The sequence below is a fragment of the Nothobranchius furzeri genome, chromosome 3 (assembly GCF_043380555.1).
Source record: "Nothobranchius furzeri strain GRZ-AD chromosome 3, NfurGRZ-RIMD1, whole genome shotgun sequence".
Taxonomy (NCBI): Eukaryota; Metazoa; Chordata; class Actinopteri; order Cyprinodontiformes; family Nothobranchiidae; genus Nothobranchius; species Nothobranchius furzeri.
In genome coordinates this window covers 80,156,524-80,183,956 of record NC_091743.1, presented here as the reverse complement: position 1 = coordinate 80,183,956, position 27,433 = coordinate 80,156,524, and the positions used below count along the sequence as shown (strand labels likewise).

General features: G+C 36.8%; 35 non-coding genes across 35 annotated transcripts; all 35 read right to left on the bottom strand.

Annotated features, from left to right (window-relative positions):
* Positions 1 to 817: 817 nt before the first annotated feature.
* On the bottom strand, positions 818 to 889 carry trnap-agg (transfer RNA proline (anticodon AGG)). Its single transcript has one exon. It is a non-coding gene; the product is annotated as a tRNA-Pro (tRNA).
* An 817-nt stretch (positions 890 to 1,706) lies between these two features.
* Positions 1,707 to 1,778, bottom strand: trnap-ugg (transfer RNA proline (anticodon UGG)). Its single transcript has one exon. It is a non-coding gene; the product is annotated as a tRNA-Pro (tRNA).
* A 1,172-nt stretch (positions 1,779 to 2,950) lies between these two features.
* trnap-agg (transfer RNA proline (anticodon AGG)) lies at positions 2,951 to 3,022 on the bottom strand. The gene has a single exon. It is a non-coding gene; the product is annotated as a tRNA-Pro (tRNA).
* An 817-nt stretch (positions 3,023 to 3,839) lies between these two features.
* On the bottom strand, positions 3,840 to 3,911 carry trnap-ugg (transfer RNA proline (anticodon UGG)). The gene has a single exon. It is a non-coding gene; the product is annotated as a tRNA-Pro (tRNA).
* A 283-nt stretch (positions 3,912 to 4,194) lies between these two features.
* trnap-agg (transfer RNA proline (anticodon AGG)) lies at positions 4,195 to 4,266 on the bottom strand. Its single transcript has one exon. It is a non-coding gene; the product is annotated as a tRNA-Pro (tRNA).
* An 817-nt stretch (positions 4,267 to 5,083) lies between these two features.
* Positions 5,084 to 5,155, bottom strand: trnap-agg (transfer RNA proline (anticodon AGG)). The gene has a single exon. It is a non-coding gene; the product is annotated as a tRNA-Pro (tRNA).
* An 818-nt stretch (positions 5,156 to 5,973) lies between these two features.
* trnap-agg (transfer RNA proline (anticodon AGG)) lies at positions 5,974 to 6,045 on the bottom strand. The gene has a single exon. It is a non-coding gene; the product is annotated as a tRNA-Pro (tRNA).
* An 817-nt stretch (positions 6,046 to 6,862) lies between these two features.
* Positions 6,863 to 6,934, bottom strand: trnap-ugg (transfer RNA proline (anticodon UGG)). The gene has a single exon. It is a non-coding gene; the product is annotated as a tRNA-Pro (tRNA).
* A 283-nt stretch (positions 6,935 to 7,217) lies between these two features.
* Positions 7,218 to 7,289, bottom strand: trnap-agg (transfer RNA proline (anticodon AGG)). Its single transcript has one exon. It is a non-coding gene; the product is annotated as a tRNA-Pro (tRNA).
* Positions 7,290 to 8,105: 816 nt separating this feature from the next.
* Positions 8,106 to 8,177, bottom strand: trnap-agg (transfer RNA proline (anticodon AGG)). Its single transcript has one exon. It is a non-coding gene; the product is annotated as a tRNA-Pro (tRNA).
* Positions 8,178 to 8,995: 818 nt separating this feature from the next.
* Positions 8,996 to 9,067, bottom strand: trnap-agg (transfer RNA proline (anticodon AGG)). Its single transcript has one exon. It is a non-coding gene; the product is annotated as a tRNA-Pro (tRNA).
* Positions 9,068 to 9,885: 818 nt separating this feature from the next.
* On the bottom strand, positions 9,886 to 9,957 carry trnap-ugg (transfer RNA proline (anticodon UGG)). The gene has a single exon. It is a non-coding gene; the product is annotated as a tRNA-Pro (tRNA).
* A 283-nt stretch (positions 9,958 to 10,240) lies between these two features.
* On the bottom strand, positions 10,241 to 10,312 carry trnap-agg (transfer RNA proline (anticodon AGG)). The gene has a single exon. It is a non-coding gene; the product is annotated as a tRNA-Pro (tRNA).
* Positions 10,313 to 11,128: 816 nt separating this feature from the next.
* Positions 11,129 to 11,200, bottom strand: trnap-agg (transfer RNA proline (anticodon AGG)). Its single transcript has one exon. It is a non-coding gene; the product is annotated as a tRNA-Pro (tRNA).
* Positions 11,201 to 12,018: 818 nt separating this feature from the next.
* On the bottom strand, positions 12,019 to 12,090 carry trnap-ugg (transfer RNA proline (anticodon UGG)). Its single transcript has one exon. It is a non-coding gene; the product is annotated as a tRNA-Pro (tRNA).
* A 283-nt stretch (positions 12,091 to 12,373) lies between these two features.
* trnap-agg (transfer RNA proline (anticodon AGG)) lies at positions 12,374 to 12,445 on the bottom strand. Its single transcript has one exon. It is a non-coding gene; the product is annotated as a tRNA-Pro (tRNA).
* An 816-nt stretch (positions 12,446 to 13,261) lies between these two features.
* Positions 13,262 to 13,333, bottom strand: trnap-ggg (transfer RNA proline (anticodon GGG)). Its single transcript has one exon. It is a non-coding gene; the product is annotated as a tRNA-Pro (tRNA).
* Positions 13,334 to 14,151: 818 nt separating this feature from the next.
* Positions 14,152 to 14,223, bottom strand: trnap-agg (transfer RNA proline (anticodon AGG)). The gene has a single exon. It is a non-coding gene; the product is annotated as a tRNA-Pro (tRNA).
* Positions 14,224 to 15,040: 817 nt separating this feature from the next.
* trnap-ugg (transfer RNA proline (anticodon UGG)) lies at positions 15,041 to 15,112 on the bottom strand. Its single transcript has one exon. It is a non-coding gene; the product is annotated as a tRNA-Pro (tRNA).
* A 283-nt stretch (positions 15,113 to 15,395) lies between these two features.
* Positions 15,396 to 15,467, bottom strand: trnap-agg (transfer RNA proline (anticodon AGG)). The gene has a single exon. It is a non-coding gene; the product is annotated as a tRNA-Pro (tRNA).
* Positions 15,468 to 16,285: 818 nt separating this feature from the next.
* trnap-agg (transfer RNA proline (anticodon AGG)) lies at positions 16,286 to 16,357 on the bottom strand. The gene has a single exon. It is a non-coding gene; the product is annotated as a tRNA-Pro (tRNA).
* Positions 16,358 to 17,173: 816 nt separating this feature from the next.
* Positions 17,174 to 17,245, bottom strand: trnap-agg (transfer RNA proline (anticodon AGG)). Its single transcript has one exon. It is a non-coding gene; the product is annotated as a tRNA-Pro (tRNA).
* Positions 17,246 to 18,062: 817 nt separating this feature from the next.
* trnap-ugg (transfer RNA proline (anticodon UGG)) lies at positions 18,063 to 18,134 on the bottom strand. The gene has a single exon. It is a non-coding gene; the product is annotated as a tRNA-Pro (tRNA).
* A 283-nt stretch (positions 18,135 to 18,417) lies between these two features.
* On the bottom strand, positions 18,418 to 18,489 carry trnap-agg (transfer RNA proline (anticodon AGG)). Its single transcript has one exon. It is a non-coding gene; the product is annotated as a tRNA-Pro (tRNA).
* Positions 18,490 to 19,307: 818 nt separating this feature from the next.
* On the bottom strand, positions 19,308 to 19,379 carry trnap-agg (transfer RNA proline (anticodon AGG)). Its single transcript has one exon. It is a non-coding gene; the product is annotated as a tRNA-Pro (tRNA).
* An 817-nt stretch (positions 19,380 to 20,196) lies between these two features.
* On the bottom strand, positions 20,197 to 20,268 carry trnap-agg (transfer RNA proline (anticodon AGG)). Its single transcript has one exon. It is a non-coding gene; the product is annotated as a tRNA-Pro (tRNA).
* An 817-nt stretch (positions 20,269 to 21,085) lies between these two features.
* trnap-ugg (transfer RNA proline (anticodon UGG)) lies at positions 21,086 to 21,157 on the bottom strand. The gene has a single exon. It is a non-coding gene; the product is annotated as a tRNA-Pro (tRNA).
* A 283-nt stretch (positions 21,158 to 21,440) lies between these two features.
* Positions 21,441 to 21,512, bottom strand: trnap-agg (transfer RNA proline (anticodon AGG)). Its single transcript has one exon. It is a non-coding gene; the product is annotated as a tRNA-Pro (tRNA).
* Positions 21,513 to 22,328: 816 nt separating this feature from the next.
* trnap-agg (transfer RNA proline (anticodon AGG)) lies at positions 22,329 to 22,400 on the bottom strand. The gene has a single exon. It is a non-coding gene; the product is annotated as a tRNA-Pro (tRNA).
* Positions 22,401 to 23,218: 818 nt separating this feature from the next.
* On the bottom strand, positions 23,219 to 23,290 carry trnap-agg (transfer RNA proline (anticodon AGG)). The gene has a single exon. It is a non-coding gene; the product is annotated as a tRNA-Pro (tRNA).
* An 817-nt stretch (positions 23,291 to 24,107) lies between these two features.
* Positions 24,108 to 24,179, bottom strand: trnap-ugg (transfer RNA proline (anticodon UGG)). Its single transcript has one exon. It is a non-coding gene; the product is annotated as a tRNA-Pro (tRNA).
* Positions 24,180 to 24,462: 283 nt separating this feature from the next.
* On the bottom strand, positions 24,463 to 24,534 carry trnap-agg (transfer RNA proline (anticodon AGG)). The gene has a single exon. It is a non-coding gene; the product is annotated as a tRNA-Pro (tRNA).
* Positions 24,535 to 25,351: 817 nt separating this feature from the next.
* trnap-agg (transfer RNA proline (anticodon AGG)) lies at positions 25,352 to 25,423 on the bottom strand. Its single transcript has one exon. It is a non-coding gene; the product is annotated as a tRNA-Pro (tRNA).
* An 817-nt stretch (positions 25,424 to 26,240) lies between these two features.
* Positions 26,241 to 26,312, bottom strand: trnap-agg (transfer RNA proline (anticodon AGG)). The gene has a single exon. It is a non-coding gene; the product is annotated as a tRNA-Pro (tRNA).
* Positions 26,313 to 27,129: 817 nt separating this feature from the next.
* On the bottom strand, positions 27,130 to 27,201 carry trnap-ugg (transfer RNA proline (anticodon UGG)). Its single transcript has one exon. It is a non-coding gene; the product is annotated as a tRNA-Pro (tRNA).
* Between the last annotated feature and the right edge of the window lie 232 nt (positions 27,202 to 27,433).

Here is a 27,433-nt window from a genome sequence, read left to right as displayed (position 1 = left end):
ACATTTATAAATATAAGTTCATCAGGAAACTAAAAAATTCAAGCCAAAACTTCCACAGTTTGTTATGTTGTCCTAAGATAAAAAAAGAGGCTATGTTTCATTTTGTATTGTTGATTTAGTTAGTATTTTTGACAACCAGCTAGTAACCTTGTTCTTTTCAATCAACATGGCAATCCTTTGAGGATCATTGTCAAGATGTCCATGACATTGAGTGTATCTGTTATGCTCGTGTATGTAACAAGAACATTTTGTCCTTACTCTTTGATTTTTAGTACACAGTAGATTTAAAAAACCTAAAGAGTTGGCATAGAAACAAGATTTAGTTGAGGGAAAAAATTAATGTTTGAGTGAGGTTGTGTTGCAAATGATTGAGTTCCTCTTTGAATAGAACTCATTCTCCTCAATTGCCCTTTATTTATATTAAGTGACTTCAGAACAAGTACTTTCTAGCAATGAAGGCTGTGCTCGACTGGGATTTGAACCCCGTATCTCTTGCACCCAAAGCGATAACCATGTTCCTAGACCAATGACCCTCTTGTATATGTCTTCAAAATTCATGAAACTCAGGGATGACCTTTTCATCTGGTATTACCAAGTAGCAAACGTGGAGATCTTTCACTAACCTACTGTTCAGGTTAAAGTTCAGTGGGTTCAATTTAATTGGGAGTTTGCTTAAAGAGAATGTTTTTCTTGGGACTTTATCAAATGAATAATAGGCTGTGTGTCAAGAAAACCTAAACTAGTCAGGTTGTCCTTTCATTTGATTGATGTGCTTATCATACTTGGGAAACACACATCTCAACAATGATTATTTCTTGGGCACGTCCGGGATTTGAACCCGGGACCTCTCGCACCCTAAGCGAGAATCATACTCCTAGACCAACGAGCCACATTTATAAATATAAGTTCATCAGGAAACTAAAAAATTCAAGCCATAACTTCCACAGTTTATTATGTTGTCCTAAGATAAAAAAGAGGCTATGTTTCATTTTGTATTGTTGATTTAGTTAGTATTTTTGACAACCAGCTAGTAACCTTGTTCTTTTCAATCAACATGGCAATCCTTTGAGGATCATTATCAAGATTTCCATGACATTGAGTGTATATGTTATGCTCATGTATGTAACAAGAACATGAGGTCCTTACTCTTTGATTTTTAGTTCACAGTAGATTTAAAACACTAAAGGGTTGGTACATAAACAAGATTTGGTTGAGGGAAGAATTCATGTTTGAGTGAGGTTGTGTTGCAAATGATTGAGTTGCTCTATAGTTAAAAATAATTCTCCTCATTTTACCTTTATTATTTATATTAAGTGACTTTAGAACAAGTACTTTTTAGCAATGAAAGCTGGGCTTGTCTGTGATTTGAACCCAGTATTTCTTGCACCCAAAGAGATAACCATACTCCTAGACCAACGAGCCTCTTGTTTTAGACTTCAAAAATAATGAAACTCAAGGGTGACCTTTTCATCTGGTATTATCTACCAGCAAACGTGGAGATCTTTCACTAACCGACTGTTCATGTTAATGTTCTGTGGGTTCAATATAATTGGGAGTCGGCGGAAAGAGAATGATTTTCCTGGGTCTTTATCAAATGAATAATAGGCTGTGTGTGAAGGAAACCCCAACTTGTCAGGTTTTTTTTCCACTTCATTTATGTCTTTTTCATACTTGGCAAGAACACATTTCAACAAAGAGTTTATCTAGGGCTCGTCCGGGATTTGAACCCGGGACCTCTCGCACCCAAAGCGAGAATCATACTCCTAGACCAACGAGCCTCTTGTATAACTCTTCAAAATGTATGAAACTCAGGGATGACATTTTGATCTGGTATTACCAAATAGCAAATGTGGAGAGTCTTTCACTAACCTACTGGTCAAGTTAAAGTTCAGTGGGTTCAATATAATTGGGAGTTGGCTTAAAGAGAATGTTTTTCTTGGGTCTTCATCAAATGAATAATAGGCTGTGTGAAGAAAACCCCAACTTGTCAGGTTGTTCTTTCACTAGATTGATGTTTAAATCATACTTGGCAAACACACATCTCAACAATGATTGTATCTTGGGCTCGTCCGGGATTTGAACCCGGGACCTCTCACACCCTTAGCGAGAATCATGCTCCTAGACCAACGTGCCACGTTATTAATGATAAGTTCTCCAGGAAACTAAAAAATTCAAGCCAAAACTTCCACAGTTTATTATGTTGTCCTAAGATAAAAAAGAGGCTATGTTTCATTATGTATTGTTGATTTAGTTAGTATTTTTGACAACCAGCTAGTGACCTTGTTCTTTTCAATCAACATGGCAATCCTTTGAGGATCATTGTCAAGGTTTCCATGACATTGAGTGTATCTGTTATGCTCGTGTATGTAACAAGAACATTTTGTCCTTACTCTTTGATTTTTAGTACACAGTAGATTTAAAAAACCTAAAGAGTTGGCATAGAAACAAGATTTAGTTGAGGGAAAAAAATAATGTTTGAGTGAGGTTGTGTTGCAAATGATTGAGTTCCTCTTTGAATAGAACTCATTCTCCTCAATTGCCCTTTTATTTATATTAAGTGACTTTAGAACAAGTACTATCTAGCAATGAAGGCTGTGCTCGACTGGGATTTGAACCCCGTATCTCTTGCACCCAAAGCGATAACCATGTTCCTAGACCAATGACCCTCTTGTATATGTCTTCAAAATTCATGAAACTCAGGGATGACCTTTTCATCTGGTATTACCAACTAGCAAACGTGGAGATCTTTCACTAACCTACTGTTCAAGTTAAAGTTCAGTGGGTTCAATATAATTGGGAGTTGGCTTAAAGAGAATGTTTTTCTTGGGTCTTTATCAAATGAATAATAGGCTGTGTGTCAAGAAAACCCCAACTAGTCAGGTTGTCCTTTCATTTCATTGATGTGCTTATCATACTTGGGAAACACACATCTCAACAATGATTATATCTTGGGCTCGTCCGGGATTTGAACCCGGGACCTCTCGCACCCTAAGCGAGAATCATACTCCTAGACCAACGAGCCACATTTATAAATATAAGTTCATCAGGAAACTAAAAAATTCAAGCCATAACTTCCACAGTTTATTATGTTGTCCTAAGATAAAAAAGAGGCTATGTTTCATTTTGTATTGTTGATTTAGTTAGTATTTTTGACAACCAGCTAGTAACCTTGTTCTTTTCAATCAACATGGCAATCCTTTGAGGATCATTATCAAGATTTCCATGACATTGAGTGTATATGTTATGCTCATGTATGTAACAAGAACATGAGGTCCTTACTCTTTGATTTTTAGTTCACAGTAGATTTAAAACACTAAAGGGTTGGTACATAAACAAGATTTGGTTGAGGGAAGAATTCATGTTTGAGTGAGGTTGTGTTGCAAATGATTGAGTTGCTCTAAAGTTAAAAATAATTCTCCTCATTTTACCTTTATTATTTATATTAAGTGACTTTAGAACAAGTACTTTTTAGCAATGAAAGCTGGGCTTGTCTGTGATTTGAACCCAGTATTTCTTGCACCCAAAGAGATAACCATACTCCTAGACCAACGAGCCTCTTGTTTTAGACTTCAAAAATAATGAAACTCAAGGGTGACCTTTTCATCTGGTATTATCTACCAGCAAACGTGGAGATCTTTCACTAACCGACTGTTCATGTTAATGTTCTGTGGGTTCAATATAATTGGGAGTCGGCGGAAGGAGAATGATTTTCCTGGGTCTTTATCAAATGAATAATAGGCTGTGTGTGAAGGAAACCCCAACTTGTCAGGTTTTTTTTCCACTTCATTTATGTCTTTTTCATACTTGAGAAGAACACATTTCAACAAAGAGTTTATCTAGGGCTCGTCCGGGATTTGAACCCGGGACCTCTCGCACCCAAAGCGAGAATCATACTCCTAGACCAACGAGCCTCTTGTATAACTCTTCAAAATGTATGAAACTCAGGGATGACATTTTGATCTGGTATTACCAAATAGCAAATGTGGAGAGTCTTTCACTAACCTACTGGTCAAGTTAAAGTTCAGTGGGTTCAATATAATTGGGAGTTGGCTTAAAGAGAATGTTTTTCTTGGGTCTTCATCAAATGAATAATAGGCTGTGTGAAGAAAACCCCAACTTGTCAGGTTGTTCTTTCACTAGATTGATGTTTATATCATACTTGGCAAACACACATCTCAACAATGATTGTATCTTGGGCTCGTCCGGGATTTGAACCCGGGACCTCTCGCACCCTAAGCGAGAATCATACTCCTAGACCAACGAGCCACGTTATTTATGATAAGTTCTCCAGGAAACAAAAAAATTCAAGCCAAAACTTCCACAGTTTATTATGTTGTCCTAAGATAAAAAAGAGGCTATGTTTCATTTTGTATTGTTGATTTAGTTAGTATTTTTGACAACCAGCTAGTGACCTTGTTCTTTTCAATCAACATGGCAATCCTTTGAGGATCATTGTCAAGATTTCCATGACATTGAGTGTATCTGTTATGCTCGTGTATGTAACAAGAACATTTTGTCTTTACTCTTTGATTTTTAGTACACAGTAGATTTAAAAAACCTAAAGAGTTTGCATAGAAACAAGATTTAGTTGAGGGAAAAAATTAATGTTTGAGTGAGGTTGTGTTGCAAATGATTGAGTTCCTCTTTGAATAGAACTCATTCTCCTCAATTGCCCTTTATTTATATTAAGTGACTTCAGAACAAGTACTTTCTAGCAATGAAGGCTGTGCTCAACTGGGATTTGAACCCCGTATCTCTTGCACCCAAAGCGATAACCATGTTCCTAGACCAATGACCCTCTTGTATATGTCTTCAAAATTCATGAAACTCAGGGATGACCTTTTCATCTGGTATTACCAACTAGCAAACGTGGAGATCTTTCACTAACCTACTGTTCAAGTTAAAAGTTCAGTGGGTTCAATATAATTGGGAGTTGGCTTAAAGAGAATGTTTTTCTTGGGTCTTTATAAAATGAATAATAGGCTGTGTGTCAAGAAAACCCCAACTAGTCAGGTTGTCCTTTCATTTCATTGATGTGCTTATAATACTTGGGAAACACACAGCTCAACAATGATTGTATCCTGGGCTCGTCCGGGATTTGAACCCGGGACCTCTCGCACCCTAAGCGAGAATCATACTCCTAGACCAACGAGCCACATTTATAAATATAAGTTCATCAGGAAACTAAAAAATTCAAGCCAAAACTTCCACAGTTTATTATGTTGTCCTAAGATAAAAAAAAGAGGCTATGTTTCATTTTGTATTGTTGATTTAGTTAGTATTTTTGACAACCAGCTAGTAACCTTGTTCTTTTCAATCAACATGGCAATCCTTTGAGGATCATTGTCAAGATGTCCATGACATTGAGTGTATCTGTTATGCTCGTGTATGTAACAAGAACATTTTGTCCTTACTCTTTGATTTTTAGTACACAGTAGATTTAAAAAACCTAAAGAGTTGGCATAGAAACAAGATTTAGTTGAGGGAAAAAATTAATGTTTGAGTGAGGTTGTGTTGCAAATGATTGAGTTCCTCTTTGAATAGAACTCATTCTCCTCAATTGCCCTTTATTTATATTAAGTGACTTCAGAACAAGTACTTTCTAGCAATGAAGGCTGTGCTCGACTGGGATTTGAACCCCGTATGTCTTGCACCCAAAGCGATAACCATGTTCCTAGGCCAATGACCCTCTTGTATATGTCTTCAAAATTCATGAAACTCAGGGATGACCTTTTCATCTGGTATTACCAAGTAGCAAACGTGGAGATCTTTCACTAACCTACTGTTCAAGTTAAAGTTCAGTGGGTTCAATTTAATTGGGAGTTGGCTTAAAGAGAATGTTTTTCTTGGGACTTTATCAAATGAATAATAGGCTGTGTGTCAAGAAAACCTAAAATAGTCAGGTTGTCCTTTCATTTGATTGATGTGCTTATCATACTTGGGAAACACACATCTCAACAATGATTATATCTTGGGCTCGTCCGGGATTTGAACCCGGGACCTCTCGCACCCTAAGCGAGAATCATACTCCTAGACCAACGAGCCACATTTATAAATATAAGTTCATCAGGAAACTAAAAAATTCAAGCCATAACTTCCACAGTTTATTATGTTGTCCTAAGATAAAAAAGAGGCTATGTTTCATTTTGTATTGTTGATTTAGTTAGTATTTTTGACAACCAGCTAGTAACCTTGTTCTTTTCAATCAACATGGCAATCCTTTGAGGATCATTATCAAGATTTCCATGACATTGAGTGTATATGTTATGCTCATGTATGTAACAAGAACATGAGGTCCTTACTCTTTGATTTTTAGTTCACAGTAGATTTAAAACACTAAAGGGTTGGTACATAAACAAGATTTGGTTGAGGGAAGAATTCATGTTTGAGTGAGGTTGTGTTGCAAATGATTGAGTTGCTCTATAGTTAAAAATAATTCTCCTCATTTTACCTTTATTATTTATATTAAGTGACTTTAGAACAAGTACTTTTTAGCAATGAAAGCTGGGCTTGTCTGTGATTTGAACCCAGTATTTCTTGCACCCAAAGAGATAACCATACTCCTAGACCAACGAGCCTCTTGTTTTAGACTTCAAAAATAATGAAACTCAAGGGTGACCTTTTCATCTGGTATTATCTACCAGCAAACGTGGAGATCTTTCACTAACCGACTGTTCATGTTAATGTTCTGTGGGTTCAATATAATTGGGAGTCGGCGGAAAGAGAATGATTTTCCTGGGTCTTTATCAAATGAATAATAGGCTGTGTGTGAAGGAAACCCCAACTTGTCAGGTTTTTTTTCCACTTCATTTATGTCTTTTTCATACTTGGCAAGAACACATTTCAACAAAGAGTTTATCTAGGGCTCGTCCGGGATTTGAACCCGGGACCTCTCGCACCCAAAGCGAGAATCATACTCCTAGACCAACGAGCCTCTTGTATAACTCTTCAAAATGTATGAAACTCAGGGATGACATTTTGATCTGGTATTACCAAATAGCAAATGTGGAGAGTCTTTCACTAACCTACTGGTCAAGTTAAAGTTCAGTGGGTTCAATATAATTGGGAGTTGGCTTAAAGAGAATGTTTTTCTTGGGTCTTCATCAAATGAATAATAGGCTGTGTGAAGAAAACCCCAACTTGTCAGGTTGTTCTTTCACTAGATTGATGTTTAAATCATACTTGGCAAACACACATCTCAACAATGATTGTATCTTGGGCTCGTCCGGGATTTGAACCCGGGACCTCTCGCACCCTAAGCGAGAATCATACTCCTAGACCAACGAGCCACGTTATTTATGATAAGTTCTCCAGGAAACAAAAAAATTCAAGCCAAAACTTCCACAGTTTATTATGTTGTCCTAAGATAAAAAAGAGGCTATGTTTCATTTTGTATTGTGGATTTAGTTAGTATTTTTGACAACCAGCTAGTGACCTTGTTCTTTTCAATCAACATGGCAATCCTTTGAGGATCATTGTCAAGATTTCCATGACATTGAGTGTATCTGTTATGCTCGTGTATGTAACAAGAACATTTTGTCTTTACTCTTTGATTTTTAGTACACAGTAGATTTAAAAAACCTAAAGAGTTTGCATAGAAACAAGATTTAGTTGAGGGAAAAAATTAATGTTTGAGTGAGGTTGTGTTGCAAATGATTGAGTTCCTCTTTGAATAGAACTCATTCTCCTCAATTGCCCTTTATTTATATTAAGTGACTTCAGAACAAGTACTTTCTAGCAATGAAGGCTGTGCTCAACTGGGATTTGAACCCCGTATCTCTTGCACCCAAAGCGATAACCATGTTCCTAGACCAATGACCCTCTTGTATATGTCTTCAAAATTCATGAAACTCAGGGATGACCTTTTCATCTGGTATTACCAACTAGCAAACGTGGAGATCTTTCACTAACCTACTGTTCAAGTTAAAGTTCAGTGGGTTCAATATAATTGGGAGTTGGCTTAAAGAGAATGTTTTTCTTGGGTCTTTATCAAATGAATAATAGGCTGTGTGTCAAGAAAACGCCAACTAGTCAGGTTGTCCTTTCATTTCATTGATGTGCTTATCATACTTGGGAAACACACATCTCAACAATGATTGTATCCTGGGCTCGTCCGGGATTTGAACCCGGGACCTCTCGCACCCTAAGCGAGAATCATACTCCTAGACCAACGAGCCACATTTATAAATATAAGTTCATCAGGAAACTAAAAAATTCAAGCCAAAACTTCCACAGTTTATTATGTTGTCCTAAGATAAAAAAAAGAGGCTATGTTTCATTTTGTATTGTTGATTTAGTTAGTATTTTTGACAACCAGCTAGTAACCTTGTTCTTTTCAATCAACATGGCAATCCTTTGAGGATCATTGTCAAGATGTCCATGACATTGAGTGTATCTGTTATGCTCGTGTATGTAACAAGAACATTTTGTCCTTACTCTTTGATTTTTAGTACACAGTAGATTTAAAAAACCTAAAGAGTTGGCATAGAAACAAGATTTAGTTGAGGGAAAAAATTAATGTTTGAGTGAGGTTGTGTTGCAAATGATTGAGTTCCTCTTTGAATAGAACTCTTTCTCCTCAATTGCCCTTTATTTATATTAAGTGACTTCAGAACAAGTACTTTCTAGCAATGAAGGCTGTGCTCGACTGGGATTTGAACCCCGTATGTCTTGCACCCAAAGCGATAACCATGTTCCTAGGCCAATGACCCTCTTGTATATGTCTTCAAAATTCATGAAACTCAGGGATGACCTTTTCATCTGGTATTACCAAGTAGCAAACGTGGAGATCTTTCACTAACCTACTGTTCAAGTTAAAGTTCAGTGGGTTCAATTTAATTGGGAGTTGGCTTAAAGAGAATGTTTTTCTTGGGACTTTATCAAATGAATAATAGGCTGTGTGTCAAGAAAACCTAAAATAGTCAGGTTGTCCTTTCATTTGATTGATGTGCTTATCATACTTGGGAAACACACATCTCAACAATGATTATATCTTGGGCTCGTCCGGGATTTGAACCCGGGACCTCTCGCACCCTAAGCGAGAATCATACTCCTAGACCAACGAGCCACATTTATAAATATAAGTTCATCAGGAAACTAAAAAATTCAAGCCATAACTTCCACAGTTTATTATGTTGTCCTAAGATAAAAAAGAGGCTATGTTTCATTTTGTATTGTTGATTTAGTTAGTATTTTTGACAACCAGCTAGTAACCTTGTTCTTTTCAATCAACATGGCAATCCTTTGAGGATCATTATCAAGATTTCCATGACATTGAGTGTATATGTTATGCTCATGTATGTACACAAGAACATGAGGTCCTTACTCTTTGATTTTTAGTTCACAGTAGATTTAAAACACTAAAGGGTTGGTACATAAACAAGATTTGGTTGAGGGAAGAATTCATGTTTGAGTGAGGTTGTGTTGCAAATGATTGAGTTGCTCTATAGTTAAAAATAATTCTCCTCATTTTACCTTTATTATTTATATTAAGTGACTTTAGAACAAGTACTTTTTAGCAATGAAAGCTGGGCTTGTCTGTGATTTGAACCCAGTATTTCTTGCACCCAAAGAGATAACCATACTCTTAGACCAACGAGCCTCTTGTTTTAGACTTCAAAAATAATGAAACTCAAGGGTGACCTTTTCATCTGGTATTATCTACCAGCAAACGTGGAGATCTTTCACTAACCGACTGTTCATGTTAATGTTCTGTGGGTTCAATATAATTGGGAGTCGGCGGAAAGAGAATGATTTTCCTGGGTCTTTATCAAATGAATAATAGGCTGTGTGTGAAGGAAACCCCAACTTGTCAGGTTTTTTTTCCACTTCATTTATGTCTTTTTCATACTTGGCAAGAACACATTTCAACAAAGAGTTTATCTAGGGCTCGTCCGGGATTTGAACCCGGGACCTCTCGCACCCAAAGCGAGAATCATACTCCTAGACCAACGAGCCTCTTGTATAACTCTTCAAAATGTATGAAACTCAGGGATGACATTTTGATCTGGTATTACCAAATAGCAAATGTGGAGAGTCTTTCACTAACCTACTGGTCAAGTTAAAGTTCAGTGGGTTCAATATAATTGGGAGTTGGCTTAAAGAGAATGTTTTTCTTGGGTCTTCATCAAATGAATAATAGGCTGTGTGAAGAAAACCCCAACTTGTCAGGTTGTTCTTTCACTAGATTGATGTTTAAATCATACTTGGCAAACACACATCTCAACAATGATTGTATCTTGGGCTCGTCCGGGATTTGAACCCGGGACCTCTCGCACCCTAAGTGAGAATCATACTCCTAGACCAACGAGCCACGTTATTTATGATAAGTTCTCCAGGAAACAAAAAAATTCAAGCCAAAACTTCCACAGTTTATTATGTTGTCCTAAGATAAAAAAGAGGCTATGTTTCATTTTGTATTGTTGATTTAGTTAGTATTTTTGACAACCAGCTAGTGACCTTGTTCTTTTCAATCAACATGGCAATCCTTTGAGGATCATTGTCAAGATTTCCATGACATTGAGTGTATCTGTTATGCTCGTGTATGTAACAAGAACATTTTGTCTTTACTCTTTGATTTTTAGTACACAGTAGATTTAAAAAACCTAAAGAGTTTGCATAGAAACAAGATTTAGTTGAGGGAAAAAATTAATGTTTGAGTGAGGTTGTGTTGCAAATGATTGAGTTCCTCTTTGAATAGAACTCATTCTCCTCAATTGCCCTTTATTTATATTTAGTGACTTCAGAACAAGTACTTTCTAGCAATGAAGGCTGTGCTCAACTGGGATTTGAACCCCGTATCTCTTGCACCCAAAGCGATAACCATGTTCCTAGGCCAATGACCCTCTTGTATATGTCTTCAAAATTCATGAAACTCAGGGATGACCTTTTCATCTGGTATTACCAAGTAGCAAACGTGGAGATCTTTCACTAACCTACTGTTCAAGTTAAAGTTCAGTGGGTTCAATTTAATTGGGAGTTGGCTTAAAGAGAATGTTTTTCTTGGGACTTTATCAAATGAATAATAGGCTGTGTGTCAAGAAAACCTAAAATAGTCAGGTTGTCCTTTCATTTGATTGATGTGCTTATCATACTTGGGAAACACACATCTCAACAATGATTATATCTTGGGCTCGTCCGGGATTTGAACCCGGGACCTCTCGCACCCTAAGCGAGAATCATACTCCTAGACCAACGAGCCACATTTATAAATATTAGTTCATCAGGAAACTAAAAAATTCAAGCCATAACTTCCACAGTTTATTATGTTGTCCTAAGATAAAAAAGAGGCTATGTTTCATTTTGTATTGTTGATTTAGTTAGTATTTTTGACAACCAGCTAGTAACCTTGTTCTTTTCAATCAACATGGCAATCCTTTGAGGATCATTATCAAGATTTCCATGACATTGAGTGTATATGTTATGCTCATGTATGTAACAAGAACATGAGGTCCTTACTCTTTGATTTTTAGTTCACAGTAGATTTAAAACACTAAAGGGTTGGTACATAAACAAGATTTGGTTGAGGGAAGAATTCATGTTTGAGTGAGGTTGTGTTGCAAATGATTGAGTTGCTCTATAGTTAAAAATAATTCTCCTCATTTTACCTTTATTATTTATATTAAGTGACTTTAGAACAAGTACTTTTTAGCAATGAAAGCTGGGCTTGTCTGTGATTTGAACCCAGTATTTCTTGCACCCAAAGAGATAACCATACTCCTAGACCAACGAGCCTCTTGTTTTAGACTTCAAAAATAATGAAACTCAAGGGTGACCTTTTCATCTGGTATTATCTACCAGCAAACGTGGAGATCTTTCACTAACCGACTGTTCATGTTAATGTTCTGTGGGTTCAATATAATTGGGAGTCGGCGGAAAGAGAATGATTTTCCTGGGTCTTTATCAAATGAATAATAGGGTGTGTGTGAAGGAAACCCAAACTTGTCAGGTTTTTTTTTCCACTTCATTTATGTCTTTTTCATACTTGGCAAGAACACATTTCAACAAAGAGTTTATCCAGGGCTTGTCCGGGATTTGAACCCGGGACCTCTCGCACCCAAAGCGAGAATCATACTCCTAGACCAACGAGCCTCTTATATAATTCTTCAAAATGTATGAAACTCAGGGATGACATTTTGATCTGGTATTACCAAATAGCAAATGTGGAGAGTCTTTCACTAACCTACTGGTCAAGTTAAAGTTCAGTGGGTTCAATATAATTGGGAGTTGGCTTAAAGAGAATGTTTTTCTTGGGTCTTCATCAAATGAATAATAGGCTGTGTGAAGAAAACCCCAACTTGTCAGGTTGTTCTTTCACTAGATTGATGTTTAAATCATACTTGGCAAACACACATCTCAACAATGATTGTATCTTGGGCTCGTCCGGGATTTGAACCCGGGACCTCTCGCACCCTAAGCGAGAATCATACTCCTAGACCAACGAGCCACGTTATTTATGATAAGTTCTCCAGGAAACAAAAAAATTCAAGCCAAAACTTCCACAGTTTATTATGTTGTCCTAAGATAAAAAAGAGGCTATGTTTCATTTTGTATTGTGGATTTAGTTAGTATTTTTGACAACCAGCTAGTGACCTTGTTCTTTTCAATCAACATGGCAATCCTTTGAGGATCATTGTCAAGATTTCCATGACATTGAGTGTATCTGTTATGCTCGTGTATGTAACAAGAACATTTTGTCTTTACTCTTTGATTTTTAGTACACAGTAGATTTAAAAAACCTAAAGAGTTTGCATAGAAACAAGATTTAGTTGAGGGAAAAAATTAATGTTTGAGTGAGGTTGTGTTGCAAATGATTGAGTTCCTCTTTGAATAGAACTCATTCTCCTCAATTGCCCTTTATTTATATTAAGTGACTTCAGAACAAGTACTTTCTAGCAATGAAGGCTGTGCTCAACTGGGATTTGAACCCCGTATCTCTTGCACCCAAAGCGATAACCATGTTCCTAGACCAATGACCCTCTTGTATATGTCTTCAAAATTCATGAAACTCAGGGATGACCTTTTCATCTGGTATTACCAACTAGCAAACGTGGAGATCTTTCACTAACCTACTGTTCAAGTTAAAGTTCAGTGGGTTCAATATAATTGGGAGTTGGCTTAAAGAGAATGTTTTTCTTGGGTCTTTATCAAATGAATAATAGGCTGTGTGTCAAGAAAACGCCAACTAGTCAGGTTGTCCTTTCATTTCATTGATGTGCTTATCATACTTGGGAAACAAACATCTCAACAATGATTGTATCCTGGGCTCGTCCGGGATTTGAACCCGGGACCTCTCGCACCCCAAGCGAGAATCATACTCCTAGACCAACGAGCCACATTTATAAATTTAAGTTCATCAGGAAACTAAAAAATTCAAGCCAAAACTTCCACAGTTTATTATGTTGTCCTAAGATAAAAAAAAGAGGCTATGTTTCATTTTGTATTGTTGATTTAGTTAGTATTTTTGACAACCAGCTAGTAACCTTGTTCTTTTCAATCAACATGGCAATCCTTTGAGGATCATTGTCAAGATGTCCATGACATTGAGTGTATCTGTTATGCTCGTGTATGTAACAAGAACATTTTGTCCTTACTCTTTGATTTTTAGTACACAGTAGATTTAAAAAACCTAAAGAGTTGGCATAGAAACAAGATTTAGTTGAGGGAAAAAATTAATGTTTGAGTGAGGTTGTGTTGCAAATGATTGAGTTCCTCTTTGAATAGAACTCATTCTCCTCAATTGCCCTTTATTTATATTAAGTGACTTCAGAACAAGTACTTTCTAGCAATGAAGGCTGTGCTCGACTGGGATTTGAACCCCGTATGTCTTGCACCCAAAGCGATAACCATGTTCCTAGGCCAATGACCCTCTTGTATATGTCTTCAAAATTCATGAAACTCAGGGATGACCTTTTCATCTGGTATTACCAAGTAGCAAACGTGGAGATCTTTCACTAACCTACTGTTCAAGTTAAAGTTCAGTGGGTTCAATTTAATTGGGAGTTGGCTTAAAGAGAATGTTTTTCTTGGGACTTTATCAAATGAATAATAGGCTGTGTGTCAAGAAAACCTAAAATAGTCAGGTTGTCCTTTCATTTGATTGATGTGCTTATCATACTTGGGAAACACACATCTCAACAATGATTATATCTTGGGCTCGTCCGGGATTTGAACCCGGGACCTCTCGCACCCTAAGCGAGAATCATACTCCTAGACCAACGAGCCACATTTATAAATATAAGTTCATCAGGAAACTAAAAAATTCAAGCCATAACTTCCACAGTTTATTATGTTGTCCTAAGATAAAAAAGAGGCTATGTTTCATTTTGTATTGTTGATTTAGTTAGTATTTTTGACAACCAGCTAGTAACCTTGTTCTTTTCAATCAACATGGCAATCCTTTGAGGATCATTATCAAGATTTCCATGACATTGAGTGTATATGTTATGCTCATGTATGTAACAAGAACATGAGGTCCTTACTCTTTGATTTTTAGTTCACAGTAGATTTAAAACACTAAAGGGTTGGTACATAAACAAGATTTGGTTGAGGGAAGAATTCATGTTTGAGTGAGGTTGTGTTGCAAATGATTGAGTTGCTCTATAGTTAAAAATAATTCTCCTCATTTTACCTTTATTATTTATATTAAGTGACTTTAGAACAAGTACTTTTTAGCAATGAAAGCTGGGCTTGTCTGTGATTTGAACCCAGTATTTCTTGCACCCAAAGAGATAACCATACTCTTAGACCAACGAGCCTCTTGTTTTAGACTTCAAAAATAATGAAACTCAAGGGTGACCTTTTCATCTGGTATTATCTACCAGCAAACGTGGAGATCTTTCACTAACCGACTGTTCATGTTAATGTTCTGTGGGTTCAATATAATTGGGAGTCGGCGGAAAGAGAATGATTTTCCTGGGTCTTTATCAAATGAATAATAGGCTGTGTGTGAAGGAAACCCCAACTTGTCAGGTTTTTTTTCCACTTCATTTATGTCTTTTTCATACTTGGCAAGAACACATTTCAACAAAGAGTTTATCTAGGGCTCGTCCGGGATTTGAACCCGGGACCTCTCGCACCCAAAGCGAGAATCATACTCCTAGACCAACGAGCCTCTTGTATAACTCTTCAAAATGTATGAAACTCAGGGATGACATTTTGATCTGGTATTACCAAATAGCAAATGTGGAGAGTCTTTCACTAACCTACTGGTCAAGTTAAAGTTCAGTGGGTTCAATATAATTGGGAGTTGGCTTAAATAGAATGTTTTTCTTGGGTCTTCATCAAATGAATAATAGGCTGTGTGAAGAAAACCCCAACTTGTCAGGTTGTTCTTTCACTAGATTGACGTTTAAATCATACTTGGCAAACACACATCTCAACAATGATTGTATCTTGGGCTCGTCCGGGATTTGAACCCGGGACCTCTCGCACCCTAAGCGAGAATCATACTCCTAGACCAACGAGCCACGTTATTTATGATAAGTTCTCCAGGAAACAAAAAAATTCAAGCCAAAACTTCCACAGTTTATTATGTTGTCCTAAGATAAAAAAGAGGCTATGTTTCATTTTGTATTGTTGATTTAGTTAGTATTTTTGACAACCAGCTAGTGACCTTGTTCTTTTCAATCAACATGGCAATCCTTTGAGGATCATTGTCAAGATTTCCATGACATTGAGTGTATCTGTTATGCTCGTGTATGTAACAAGAACATTTTGTCCTTACTCTTTGATTTTTAGTACACAGTAGATTTAAAAAACCTAAAGAGTTGGCATAGAAACAAGATTTAGTTGAGGGAAAAAAATAATGTTTGAGTGAGGTTGTGTTGCAAATGATTGAGTTCCTCTTTGAATAGAACTCATTCTCCTCAATTGCCCTTTTATTTATATTAAGTGACTTTAGAACAAGTACTATCTAGCAATGAAGGCTGTGCTCGACTGGGATTAGAACCCCGTATCTCTTGCACCCAAAGCGATAACCATGTTCCTAGACCAATGACCCTCTTGTATATGTCTTCAAAATTCATGAAACTCAGGGATGACCTTTTCATCTGGTATTACCAACTAGCAAACGTGGAGATCTTTCACTAACCTACTGTTCAAGTTAAAAGTTCAGTGGGTTCAATATAATTGGGAGTTGGCTTAAAGAGAATGTTTTTCTTGGGTCTTTATAAAATGAATAATAGGCTGTGTGTCAAGAAAACCCCAACTAGTCAGGTTGTCCTTTCATTTCATTGATGTGCTTATCATACTTGGGAAACACACAGCTCAACAATGATTGTATCCTGGGCTCGTCCGGGATTTGAACCCGGGACCTCTCGCACCCTAAGCGAGAATCATACTCCTAGACCAACGAGCCACATTTATAAATATAAGTTCATCAGGAAACTAAAAAATTCAAGCCAAAACTTCCACAGTTTATTATGTTGTCCTAAGATAAAAAAGAGGCTATGTTTCATTTTGTATTGTTGATTTAGTTAGTATTTTTGACAACCAGCTAGTAACCTTGTTCTTTTCAATCAACATGGCAATCCTTTGAGGATCATTGTCAAGATGTCCATGACATTGAGTGTATCTGTTATGCTCGTGTATGTAACAAGAACATTTTGTCCTTACTCTTTGATTTTTAGTACACAGTAGATTTAAAAAACCTAAAGAGTTGGCATAGAAACAAGATTTAGTTGAGGGAAAAAATTAATGTTTGAGTGAGGTTGTGTTGCAAATGATTGAGTTCCTCTTTGAATAGAAATCATTCTCCTCAATTGCCCTTTATTTATATTAAGTGACTTCAGAACAAGTACTTTCTAGCAATGAAGGCTGTGCTCGACTGGGATTTGAACCCCGTATCTCTTGCACCCAAAGCGATAACCATGTTCCTAGGCCAATGACCCTCTTGTATATGTCTTCAAAATTCATGAAACTCAGGGATGACCTTTTCATCTGGTATTACCAAGTAGCAAACGTGGAGATCTTTCACTAACCTACTGTTCAAGTTAAAGTTCAGTGGGTTCAATTTAATTGGGAGTTGGCTTAAAGAGAATGTTTTTCTTGGGACTTTATCAAATGAATAATAGGCTGTGTGTCAAGAAAACCTAAAATAGTCAGGTTGTCCTTTCATTTGATTGATGTGCTTATCATACTTGGGAAACACACATCTCAACAATGATTATATCTTGGGCTCGTCCGGGATTTGAACCCGGGACCTCTCGCACCCTAAGCGAGAATCATACTCCTAGACCAACGAGCCACATTTATAAATATTAGTTCATCAGGAAACTAAAAAATTCAAGCCATAACTTCCACAGTTTATTATGTTGTCCTAAGATAAAAAAGAGGCTATGTTTCATTTTGTATTGTTGATTTAGTTAGTATTTTTGACAACCAGCTAGTAACCTTGTTCTTTTCAATCAACATGGGTATCCTTTGAGGATCATTATCAAGATTTCCATGACATTGAGTGTATATGTTATGCTCATGTATGTAACAAGAACATGAGGTCCTTACTCTTTGATTTTTAGTTCACAGTAGATTTAAAACACTAAAGGGTTGGTACATAAACAAGATTTGGTTGAGGGAAGAATTCATGTTTGAGTGAGGTTGTGTTGCAAATGATTGAGTTGCTCTATAGTTAAAAATAATTCTCCTCATTTTACCTTTATTATTTATATTAAGTGACTTTAGAACAAGTACTTTTTAGCAATGAAAGCTGGGCTTGTCTGTGATTTGAACCCAGTATTTCTTGCACCCAAAGAGATAACCATACTCCTAGACCAACGAGCCTCTTGTTTTAGACTTCAAAAATAATGAAACTCAAGGGTGACCTTTTCATCTGGTATTATCTACCAGCAAACGTGGAGATCTTTCACTAACCGACTGTTCATGTTAATGTTCTGTGGGTTCAATATAATTGGGAGTCGGCGGAAAGAGAATGATTTTCCTGGGTCTTTATCAAATGAATAATAGGCTGTGTGTGAAGGAAACCCCAACTTGTCAGGTTTTTTTTCCACTTCATTTATGTCTTTTTCATACTTGGCAAGAACACATTTCAACAAAGAGTTTATCTAGGGCTCGTCCGGGATTTGAACCCGGGACCTCTCGCACCCAAAGCGAGAATCATACTCCTAGACCAACGAGCCTCTTGTATAACTCTTCAAAATGTATGAAACTCAGGGATGACATTTTGATCTGGTATTACCAAATAGCAAATGTGGAGAGTCTTTCACTAACCTACTGGTCAAGTTAAAGTTCAGTGGGTTCAATATAATTGGGAGTTGGCTTAAAGAGAATGTTTTTCTTGGGTCTTCATCAAATGAATAATAGGCTGTGTGAAGAAAACCCCAACTTGTCAGGTTGTTCTTTCACTAGATTGATGTTTAAATCATACTTGGCAAACACACATCTCAACAATGATTGTATCTTGGGCTCGTCCGGGATTTGAACCCGGGACCTCTCGCACCCTAAGCGAGAATCATACTCCTAGACCAACGAGCCACGTTATTTATGATAAGTTCTCCAGGAAACAAAAAAATTCAAGCCAAAACTTCCACAGTTTATTATGTTGTCCTAAGATAAAAAAGAGGCTATGTTTCATTTTGTATTGTTGATTTAGTTAGTATTTTTGACAACCAGCTAGTGACCTTGTTCTTTTCAATCAACATGGCAATCCTTTGAGGATCATTGTCAAGATTTCCATGACATTGAGTGTATCTGTTATGCTCGTGTATGTAACAAGAACATTTTGTCCTTACTCTTTGATTTTTAGTACACAGTAGATTTAAAAAACCTAAAGAGTTGGCATAGAAACAAGATTTAGTTGAGGGAAAAAAATAATGTTTGAGTGAGGTTGTGTTGCAAATGATTGAGTTCCTCTTTGAATAGAACTCATTCTCCTCAATTGCCCTTTTATTTATATTAAGTGACTTTAGAACAAGTACTATCTAGCAATGAAGGCTGTGCTCGACTGGGATTAGAACCCCGTATCTCTTGCACCCAAAGCGATAACCATGTTCCTAGACCAATGACCCTCTTGTATATGTCTTCAAAATTCATGAAACTCAGGGATGACCTTTTCATCTGGTATTACCAACTAGCAAACGTGGAGATCTTTCACTAACCTACTGTTCAAGTTAAAAGTTCAGTGGGTTCAATATAATTGGGAGTTGGCTTAAAGAGAATGTTTTTCTTGGGTCTTTATAAAATGAATAATAGGCTGTGTGTCAAGAAAACCCCAACTAGTCAGGTTGTCCTTTCATTTCATTGATGTGCTTATCATACTTGGGAAACACACAGCTCAACAATGATTGTATCCTGGGCTCGTCCGGGATTTGAACCCGGGACCTCTCGCACCCTAAGCGAGAATCATACTCCTAGACCAACGAGCCACATTTATAAATATAAGTTCATCAGGAAACTAAAAAATTCAAGCCAAAACTTCCACAGTTTATTATGTTGTCCTAAGATAAAAAAAGAGGCTATGTTTCATTTTGTATTGTTGATTTAGTTAGTATTTTTGACAACCAGCTAGTAACCTTGTTCTTTTCAATCAACATGGCAATCCTTTGAGGATCATTGTCAAGATGTCCATGACATTGAGTGTATCTGTTATGCTCGTGTATGTAACAAGAACATTTTGTCCTTACTCTTTGATTTTTAGTACACAGTAGATTTAAAAAACCTAAAGAGTTGGCATAGAAACAAGATTTAGTTGAGGGAAAAAATTAATGTTTGAGTGAGGTTGTGTTGCAAATGATTGAGTTCCTCTTTGAATAGAAATCATTCTCCTCAATTGCCCTTTATTTATATTAAGTGACTTCAGAACAAGTACTTTCTAGCAATGAAGGCTGTGCTCGACTGGGATTTGAACCCCGTATCTCTTGCACCCAAAGCGATAACCATGTTCCTAGGCCAATGACCCTCTTGTATATGTCTTCAAAATTCATGAAACTCAGGGATGACCTTTTCATCTGGTATTACCAAGTAGCAAACGTGGAGATCTTTCACTAACCTACTGTTCAAGTTAAAGTTCAGTGGGTTCAATTTAATTGGGAGTTGGCTTAAAGAGAATGTTTTTCTTGGGACTTTATCAAATGAATAATAGGCTGTGTGTCAAGAAAACCTAAAATAGTCAGGTTGTCCTTTCATTTGATTGATGTGCTTATCATACTTGGGAAACACACATCTCAACAATGATTATATCTTGGGCTCGTCCGGGATTTGAACCCGGGACCTCTCGCACCCTAAGCGAGAATCATACTCCTAGACCAACGAGCCACATCTATAAATATTAGTTCATCAGGAAACTAAAAAATTCAAGCCATAACTTCCACAGTTTATTATGTTGTCCTAAGATAAAAAAGAGGCTATGTTTCATTTTGTATTGTTGATTTAGTTAGTATTTTTGACAACCAGCTAGTAACCTTGTTCTTTTCAATCAACATGGCAATCCTTTGAGGATCATTATCAAGATTTCCATGACATTGAGTGTATATGTTATGCTCATGTATGTAACAAGAACATGAGGTCCTTACTCTTTGATTTTTAGTTCACAGTAGATTTAAAACACTAAAGGGTTGGTACATAAACAAGATTTGGTTGAGGGAAGAATTCATGTTTGAGTGAGGTTGTGTTGCAAATGATTGAGTTGCTCTATAGTTAAAAATAATTCTCCTCATTTTACCTTTATTATTTATATTAAGTGACTTTAGAACAAGTACTTTTTAGCAATGAAAGCTGGGCTTGTCTGTGATTTGAACCCAGTATTTCTTGCACCCAAAGAGATAACCATACTCCTAGACCAACGAGCCTCTTGTTTTAGACTTCAAAAATAATGAAACTCAAGGGTGACCTTTTCATCTGGTATTATCTACCAGCAAACGTGGAGATCTTTCACTAACCGACTGTTCATGTTAATGTTCTGTGGGTTCAATATAATTGGGAGTCGGCGGAAAGAGAATGATTTTCCTGGGTCTTTATCAAATGAATAATAGGCTGTGTGTGAAGGAAACCCCAACTTGTCAGGTTTTTTTTCCACTTCATTTATGTCTTTTTCATACTTGGCAAGAACACATTTCAACAAAGAGTTTATCTAGGGCTCGTCCGGGATTTGAACCCGGGACCTCTCGCACCCAAAGCGAGAATCATACTCCTAGACCAACGAGCCTCTTGTATAACTCTTCAAAATGTATGAAACTCAGGGATGACATTTTGATCTGGTATTACCAAATAGCAAATGTGGAGAGTCTTTCACTAACCTACTGGTCAAGTTAAAGTTCAGTGGGTTCAATATAATTGGGAGTTGGCTTAAAGAGAATGTTTTTCTTGGGTCTTCATCAAATGAATAATAGGCTGTGTGAAGAAAACCCCAACTTGTCAGGTTGTTCTTTCACTAGATTGATGTTTAAATCATACTTGGCAAACACACATCTCAACAATGATTGTATCTTGGGCTCGTCCGGGATTTGAACCCGGGACCTCTCGCACCCTAAGCGAGAATCATACTCCTAGACCAACGAGCCACGTTATTTATGATAAGTTCTCCAGGAAACAAAAAAATTCAAGCCAAAACTTCCACAGTTTATTATGTTGTCCTAAGATAAAAAAGAGGCTATGTTTCATTTTGTATTGTGGATTTAGTTAGTATTTTTGACAACCAGCTAGTGACCTTGTTCTTTTCAATCAACATGGCAATCCTTTGAGGATCATTGTCAAGATTTCCATGACATTGAGTGTATCTGTTATGCTCGTGTATGTAACAAGAACATTTTGTCTTTACTCTTTGATTTTTAGTACACAGTAGATTTAAAAAACCTAAAGAGTTTGCATAGAAACAAGATTTAGTTGAGGGAAAAAATTAATGTTTGAGTGAGGTTGTGTTGCAAATGATTGAGTTCCTCTTTGAATAGAACTCATTCTCCTCAATTGCCCTTTATTTATATTAAGTGACTTCAGAACAAGTACTTTCTAGCAATGAAGGCTGTGCTCAACTGGGATTTGAACCCCGTATCTCTTGCACCCAAAGCGATAACCATGTTCCTAGACCAATGACCCTCTTGTATATGTCTTCAAAATTCATGAAACTCAGGGATGACCTTTTCATCTGGTATTACCAACTAGCAAACGTGGAGATCTTTCACTAACCTACTGTTCAAGTTAAAGTTCAGTGGGTTCAATATAATTGGGAGTTGGCTTAAAGAGAATGTTTTTCTTGGGTCTTTATCAAATGAATAATAGGCTGTGTGTCAAGAAAACGCCAACTAGTCAGGTTGTCCTTTCATTTCATTGATGTGCTTATCATACTTGGGAAACACACATCTCAACAATGATTGTATCCTGGGCTCGTCCGGGATTTGAACCCGGGACCTCTCGCACCCTAAGCGAGAATCATACTCCTAGACCAACGAGCCACATTTATAAATATAAGTTCATCAGGAAACTAAAAAATTCAAGCCAAAACTTCCACAGTTTATTATGTTGTCCTAAGATAAAAAAAAGAGGCTATGTTTCATTTTGTATTGTTGATTTAGTTAGTATTTTTGACAACCAGCTAGTAACCTTGTTCTTTTCAATCAACATGGCAATCCTTTGAGGATCATTGTCAAGATGTCCATGACATTGAGTGTATCTGTTATGCTCGTGTATGTAACAAGAACATTTTGTCCTTACTCTTTGATTTTTAGTACACAGTAGATTTAAAAAACCTAAAGAGTTGGCATAGAAACAAGATTTAGTTGAGGGAAAAAATTAATGTTTGAGTGAGGTTGTGTTGCAAATGATTGAGTTCCTCTTTGAATAGAACTCTTTCTCCTCAATTGCCCTTTATTTATATTAAGTGACTTCAGAACAAGTACTTTCTAGCAATGAAGGCTGTGCTCGACTGGGATTTGAACCCCGTATGTCTTGCACCCAAAGCGATAACCATGTTCCTAGGCCAATGACCCTCTTGTATATGTCTTCAAAATTCATGAAACTCAGGGATGACCTTTTCATCTGGTATTACCAAGTAGCAAACGTGGAGATCTTTCACTAACCTACTGTTCAAGTTAAAGTTCAGTGGGTTCAATTTAATTGGGAGTTGGCTTAAAGAGAATGTTTTTCTTGGGACTTTATCAAATGAATAATAGGCTGTGTGTCAAGAAAACCTAAAATAGTCAGGTTGTCCTTTCATTTGATTGATGTGCTTATCATACTTGGGAAACACACATCTCAACAATGATTATATCTTGGGCTCGTCCGGGATTTGAACCCGGGACCTCTCGCACCCTAAGCGAGAATCATACTCCTAGACCAACGAGCCACATTTATAAATATAAGTTCATCAGGAAACTAAAAAATTCAAGCCATAACTTCCACAGTTTATTATGTTGTCCTAAGATAAAAAAGAGGCTATGTTTCATTTTGTATTGTTGATTTAGTTAGTATTTTTGACAACCAGCTAGTAACCTTGTTCTTTTCAATCAACATGGCAATCCTTTGAGGATCATTATCAAGATTTCCATGACATTGAGTGTATATGTTATGCTCATGTATGTAACAAGAACATGAGGTCCTTACTCTTTGATTTTTAGTTCACAGTAGATTTAAAACACTAAAGGGTTGGTACATAAACAAGATTTGGTTGAGGGAAGAATTCATGTTTGAGTGAGGTTGTGTTGCAAATGATTGAGTTGCTCTATAGTTAAAAATAATTCTCCTCATTTTACCTTTATTATTTATATTAAGTGACTTTAGAACAAGTACTTTTTAGCAATGAAAGCTGGGCTTGTCTGTGATTTGAACCCAGTATTTCTTGCACCCAAAGAGATAACCATACTCTTAGACCAACGAGCCTCTTGTTTTAGACTTCAAAAATAATGAAACTCAAGGGTGACCTTTTCATCTGGTATTATCTACCAGCAAACGTGGAGATCTTTCACTAACCGACTGTTCATGTTAATGTTCTGTGGGTTCAATATAATTGGGAGTCGGCGGAAAGAGAATGATTTTCCTGGGTCTTTATCAAATGAATAATAGGCTGTGTGTGAAGGAAACCCCAACTTGTCAGGTTTTTTTTCCACTTCATTTATGTCTTTTTCATACTTGGCAAGAACACATTTCAACAAAGAGTTTATCTAGGGCTCGTCCGGGATTTGAACCCGGGACCTCTCGCACCCAAAGCGAGAATCATACTCCTAGACCAACGAGCCTCTTGTATAACTCTTCAAAATGTATGAAACTCAGGGATGACATTTTGATCTGGTATTACCAAATAGCAAATGTGGAGAGTCTTTCACTAACCTACTGGTCAAGTTAAAGTTCAGTGGGTTCAATATAATTGGGAGTTGGCTTAAAGAGAATGTTTTTCTTGGGTCTTCATCAAATGAATAATAGGCTGTGTGAAGAAAACCCCAACTTGTCAGGTTGTTCTTTCACTAGATTGATGTTTAAATCATACTTGGCAAACACACATCTCAACAATGATTGTATCTTGGGCTCGTCCGGGATTTGAACCCGGGACCTCTCGCACCCTAAGCGAGAATCATACTCCTAGACCAACGAGCCACGTTATTTATGATAAGTTCTCCAGGAAACAAAAAAATTCAAGCCAAAACTTCCACAGTTTATTATGTTGTCCTAAGATAAAAAAGAGGCTATGTTTCATTTTGTATTGTTGATTTAGTTAGTATTTTTGACAACCAGCTAGTGACCTTGTTCTTTTCAATCAACATGGCAATCCTTTGAGGATCATTGTCAAGATTTCCATGACATTGAGTGTATCTGTTATGCTCGTGTATGTAACAAGAACATTTTGTCTTTACTCTTTGATTTTTAGTACACAGTAGATTTAAAAAACCTAAAGAGTTTGCATAGAAACAAGATTTAGTTGAGGGAAAAAATTAATGTTTGAGTGAGGTTGTGTTGCAAATGATTGAGTTCCTCTTTGAATAGAACTCATTCTCCTCAATTGCCCTTTATTTATATTTAGTGACTTCAGAACAAGTACTTTCTAGCAATGAAGGCTGTGCTCGACTGGGATTTGAACCCCGTATCTCTTGCACCCAAAGCGATAACCATGTTCCTAGACCAATGACCCTCTTATATATGTCTTCAAAATTCATGAAACTCAGGGATGACCTTTTCATCTGGTATTACCAACTAGCAAACGTGGAGATCTTTCACTAACCTACTGTTCAAGTTAAAAGTTCAGTGGGTTCAATATAATTGGGAGTTGGCTTAAAGAGAATGTTTTTCTTGGGTCTTTATAAAATGAATAATAGGCTGTGTGTCAAGAAAACCCCAACTAGTCAGGTTGTCCTTTCATTTCATTGATGTGCTTATCATACTTGGGAAACACACATCTCAACAATGATTGTATCCTGGGCTCGTCCGGGATTTGAACCCGGGACCTCTCGCACCCTAAGCGAGAATCATACTCCTAGACCAACGAGCCACATTTATAAATATAAGTTCATCAGGAAACTAAAAAATTCAAGCCAAAACTTCCACAGTTTATTATGTTGTCCTAAGATAAAAAAAGAGGCTATGTTTCATTTTGTATTGTTGATTTAGTTAGTATTTTTGACAACCAGCTAGTAACCTTGTTCTTTTCAATCAACATGGCAATCCTTTGAGGATCATTGTCAAGATGTCCATGACATTGAGTGTATCTGTTATGCTCGTGTATGTAACAAGAACATTTTGTCCTTACTCTTTGATTTTTAGTACACAGTAGATTTAAAAAACCTAAAGAGTTGGCATAGAAACAAGATTTAGTTGAGGGAAAAAATTAATGTTTGAGTGAGGTTGTGTTGCAAATGATTGAGTTCCTCTTTGAATAGAAATCATTCTCCTCAATTGCCCTTTATTTATATTAAGTGACTTCAGAACAAGTACTTTCTAGCAATGAAGGCTGTGCTCGACTGGGATTTGAACCCCGTATCTCTTGCACCCAAAGCGATAACCATGTTCCTAGGCCAATGACCCTCTTGTATATGTCTTCAAAATTCATGAAACTCAGGGATGACCTTTTCATCTGGTATTACCAAGTAGCAAACGTGGAGATCTTTCACTAACCTACTGTTCAAGTTAAAGTTCAGTGGGTTCAATTTAATTGGGAGTTGGCTTAAAGAGAATGTTTTTCTTGGGACTTTATCAAATGAATAATAGGCTGTGTGTCAAGAAAACCTAAAATAGTCAGGTTGTCCTTTCATTTGATTGATGTGCTTATCATACTTAAAAAACACACATCTCAACAATGATTATATCTTGGGCTCGTCCGGGATTTGAACCCGGGACCTCTCGCACCCTAAGCGAGAATCATACTCCTAGACCAACGAGCCACATTTATAAATATTAGTTCATCAGGAAACTAAAAAATTCAAGCCATAACTTCCACAGTTTATTATGTTGTCCTAAGATAAAAAAGAGGCTATGTTTCATTTTGTATTGTTGATTTAGTTAGTATTTTTGACAACCAGCTAGTAACCTTGTTCTTTTCAATCAACATGGCAATCCTTTGAGGATCATTATCAAGATTTCCATGACATTGAGTGTATATGTTATGCTCATGTATGTAACAAGAACATGAGGTCCTTACTCTTTGATTTTTAGTTCACAGTAGATTTAAAACACTAAAGGGTTGGTACATAAACAAGATTTGGTTGAGGGAAGAATTCATGTTTGAGTGAGGTTGTGTTGCAAATGATTGAGTTGCTCTATAGTTAAAAATAATTCTCCTCATTTTACCTTTATTATTTATATTAAGTGACTTTAGAACAAGTACTTTTTAGCAATGAAAGCTGGGCTTGTCTGTGATTTGAACCCAGTATTTCTTGCACCCAAAGAGATAACCATACTCTTAGACCAACGAGCCTCTTGTTTTAGACTTCAAAAATAATGAAACTCAAGGGTGACCTTTTCATCTGGTATTATCTACCAGCAAACGTGGAGATCTTTCACTAACCGACTGTTCATGTTAATGTTCTGTGGGTTCAATATAATTGGGAGTCGGCGGAAAGAGAATGATTTTCCTGGGTCTTTATCAAATGAATAATAGGCTGTGTGTGAAGGAAACCCCAACTTGTCAGGTTTTTTTTCCACTTCATTTATGTCTTTTTCATACTTGGCAAGAACACATTTCAACAAAGAGTTTATCTAGGGCTCGTCCGGGATTTGAACCCGGGACCTCTCGCACCCAAAGCGAGAATCATACTCCTAGACCAACGAGCCTCTTGTATAACTCTTCAAAATGTATGAAACTCAGGGATGACATTTTGATCTGGTATTACCAAATAGCAAATGTGGAGAGTCTTTCACTAACCTACTGGTCAAGTTAAAGTTCAGTGGGTTCAATATAATTGGGAGTTGGCTTAAAGAGAATGTTTTTCTTGGGTCTTCATCAAATGAATAATAGGCTGTGTGAAGAAAACCCCAACTTGTCAGGTTGTTCTTTCACTAGATT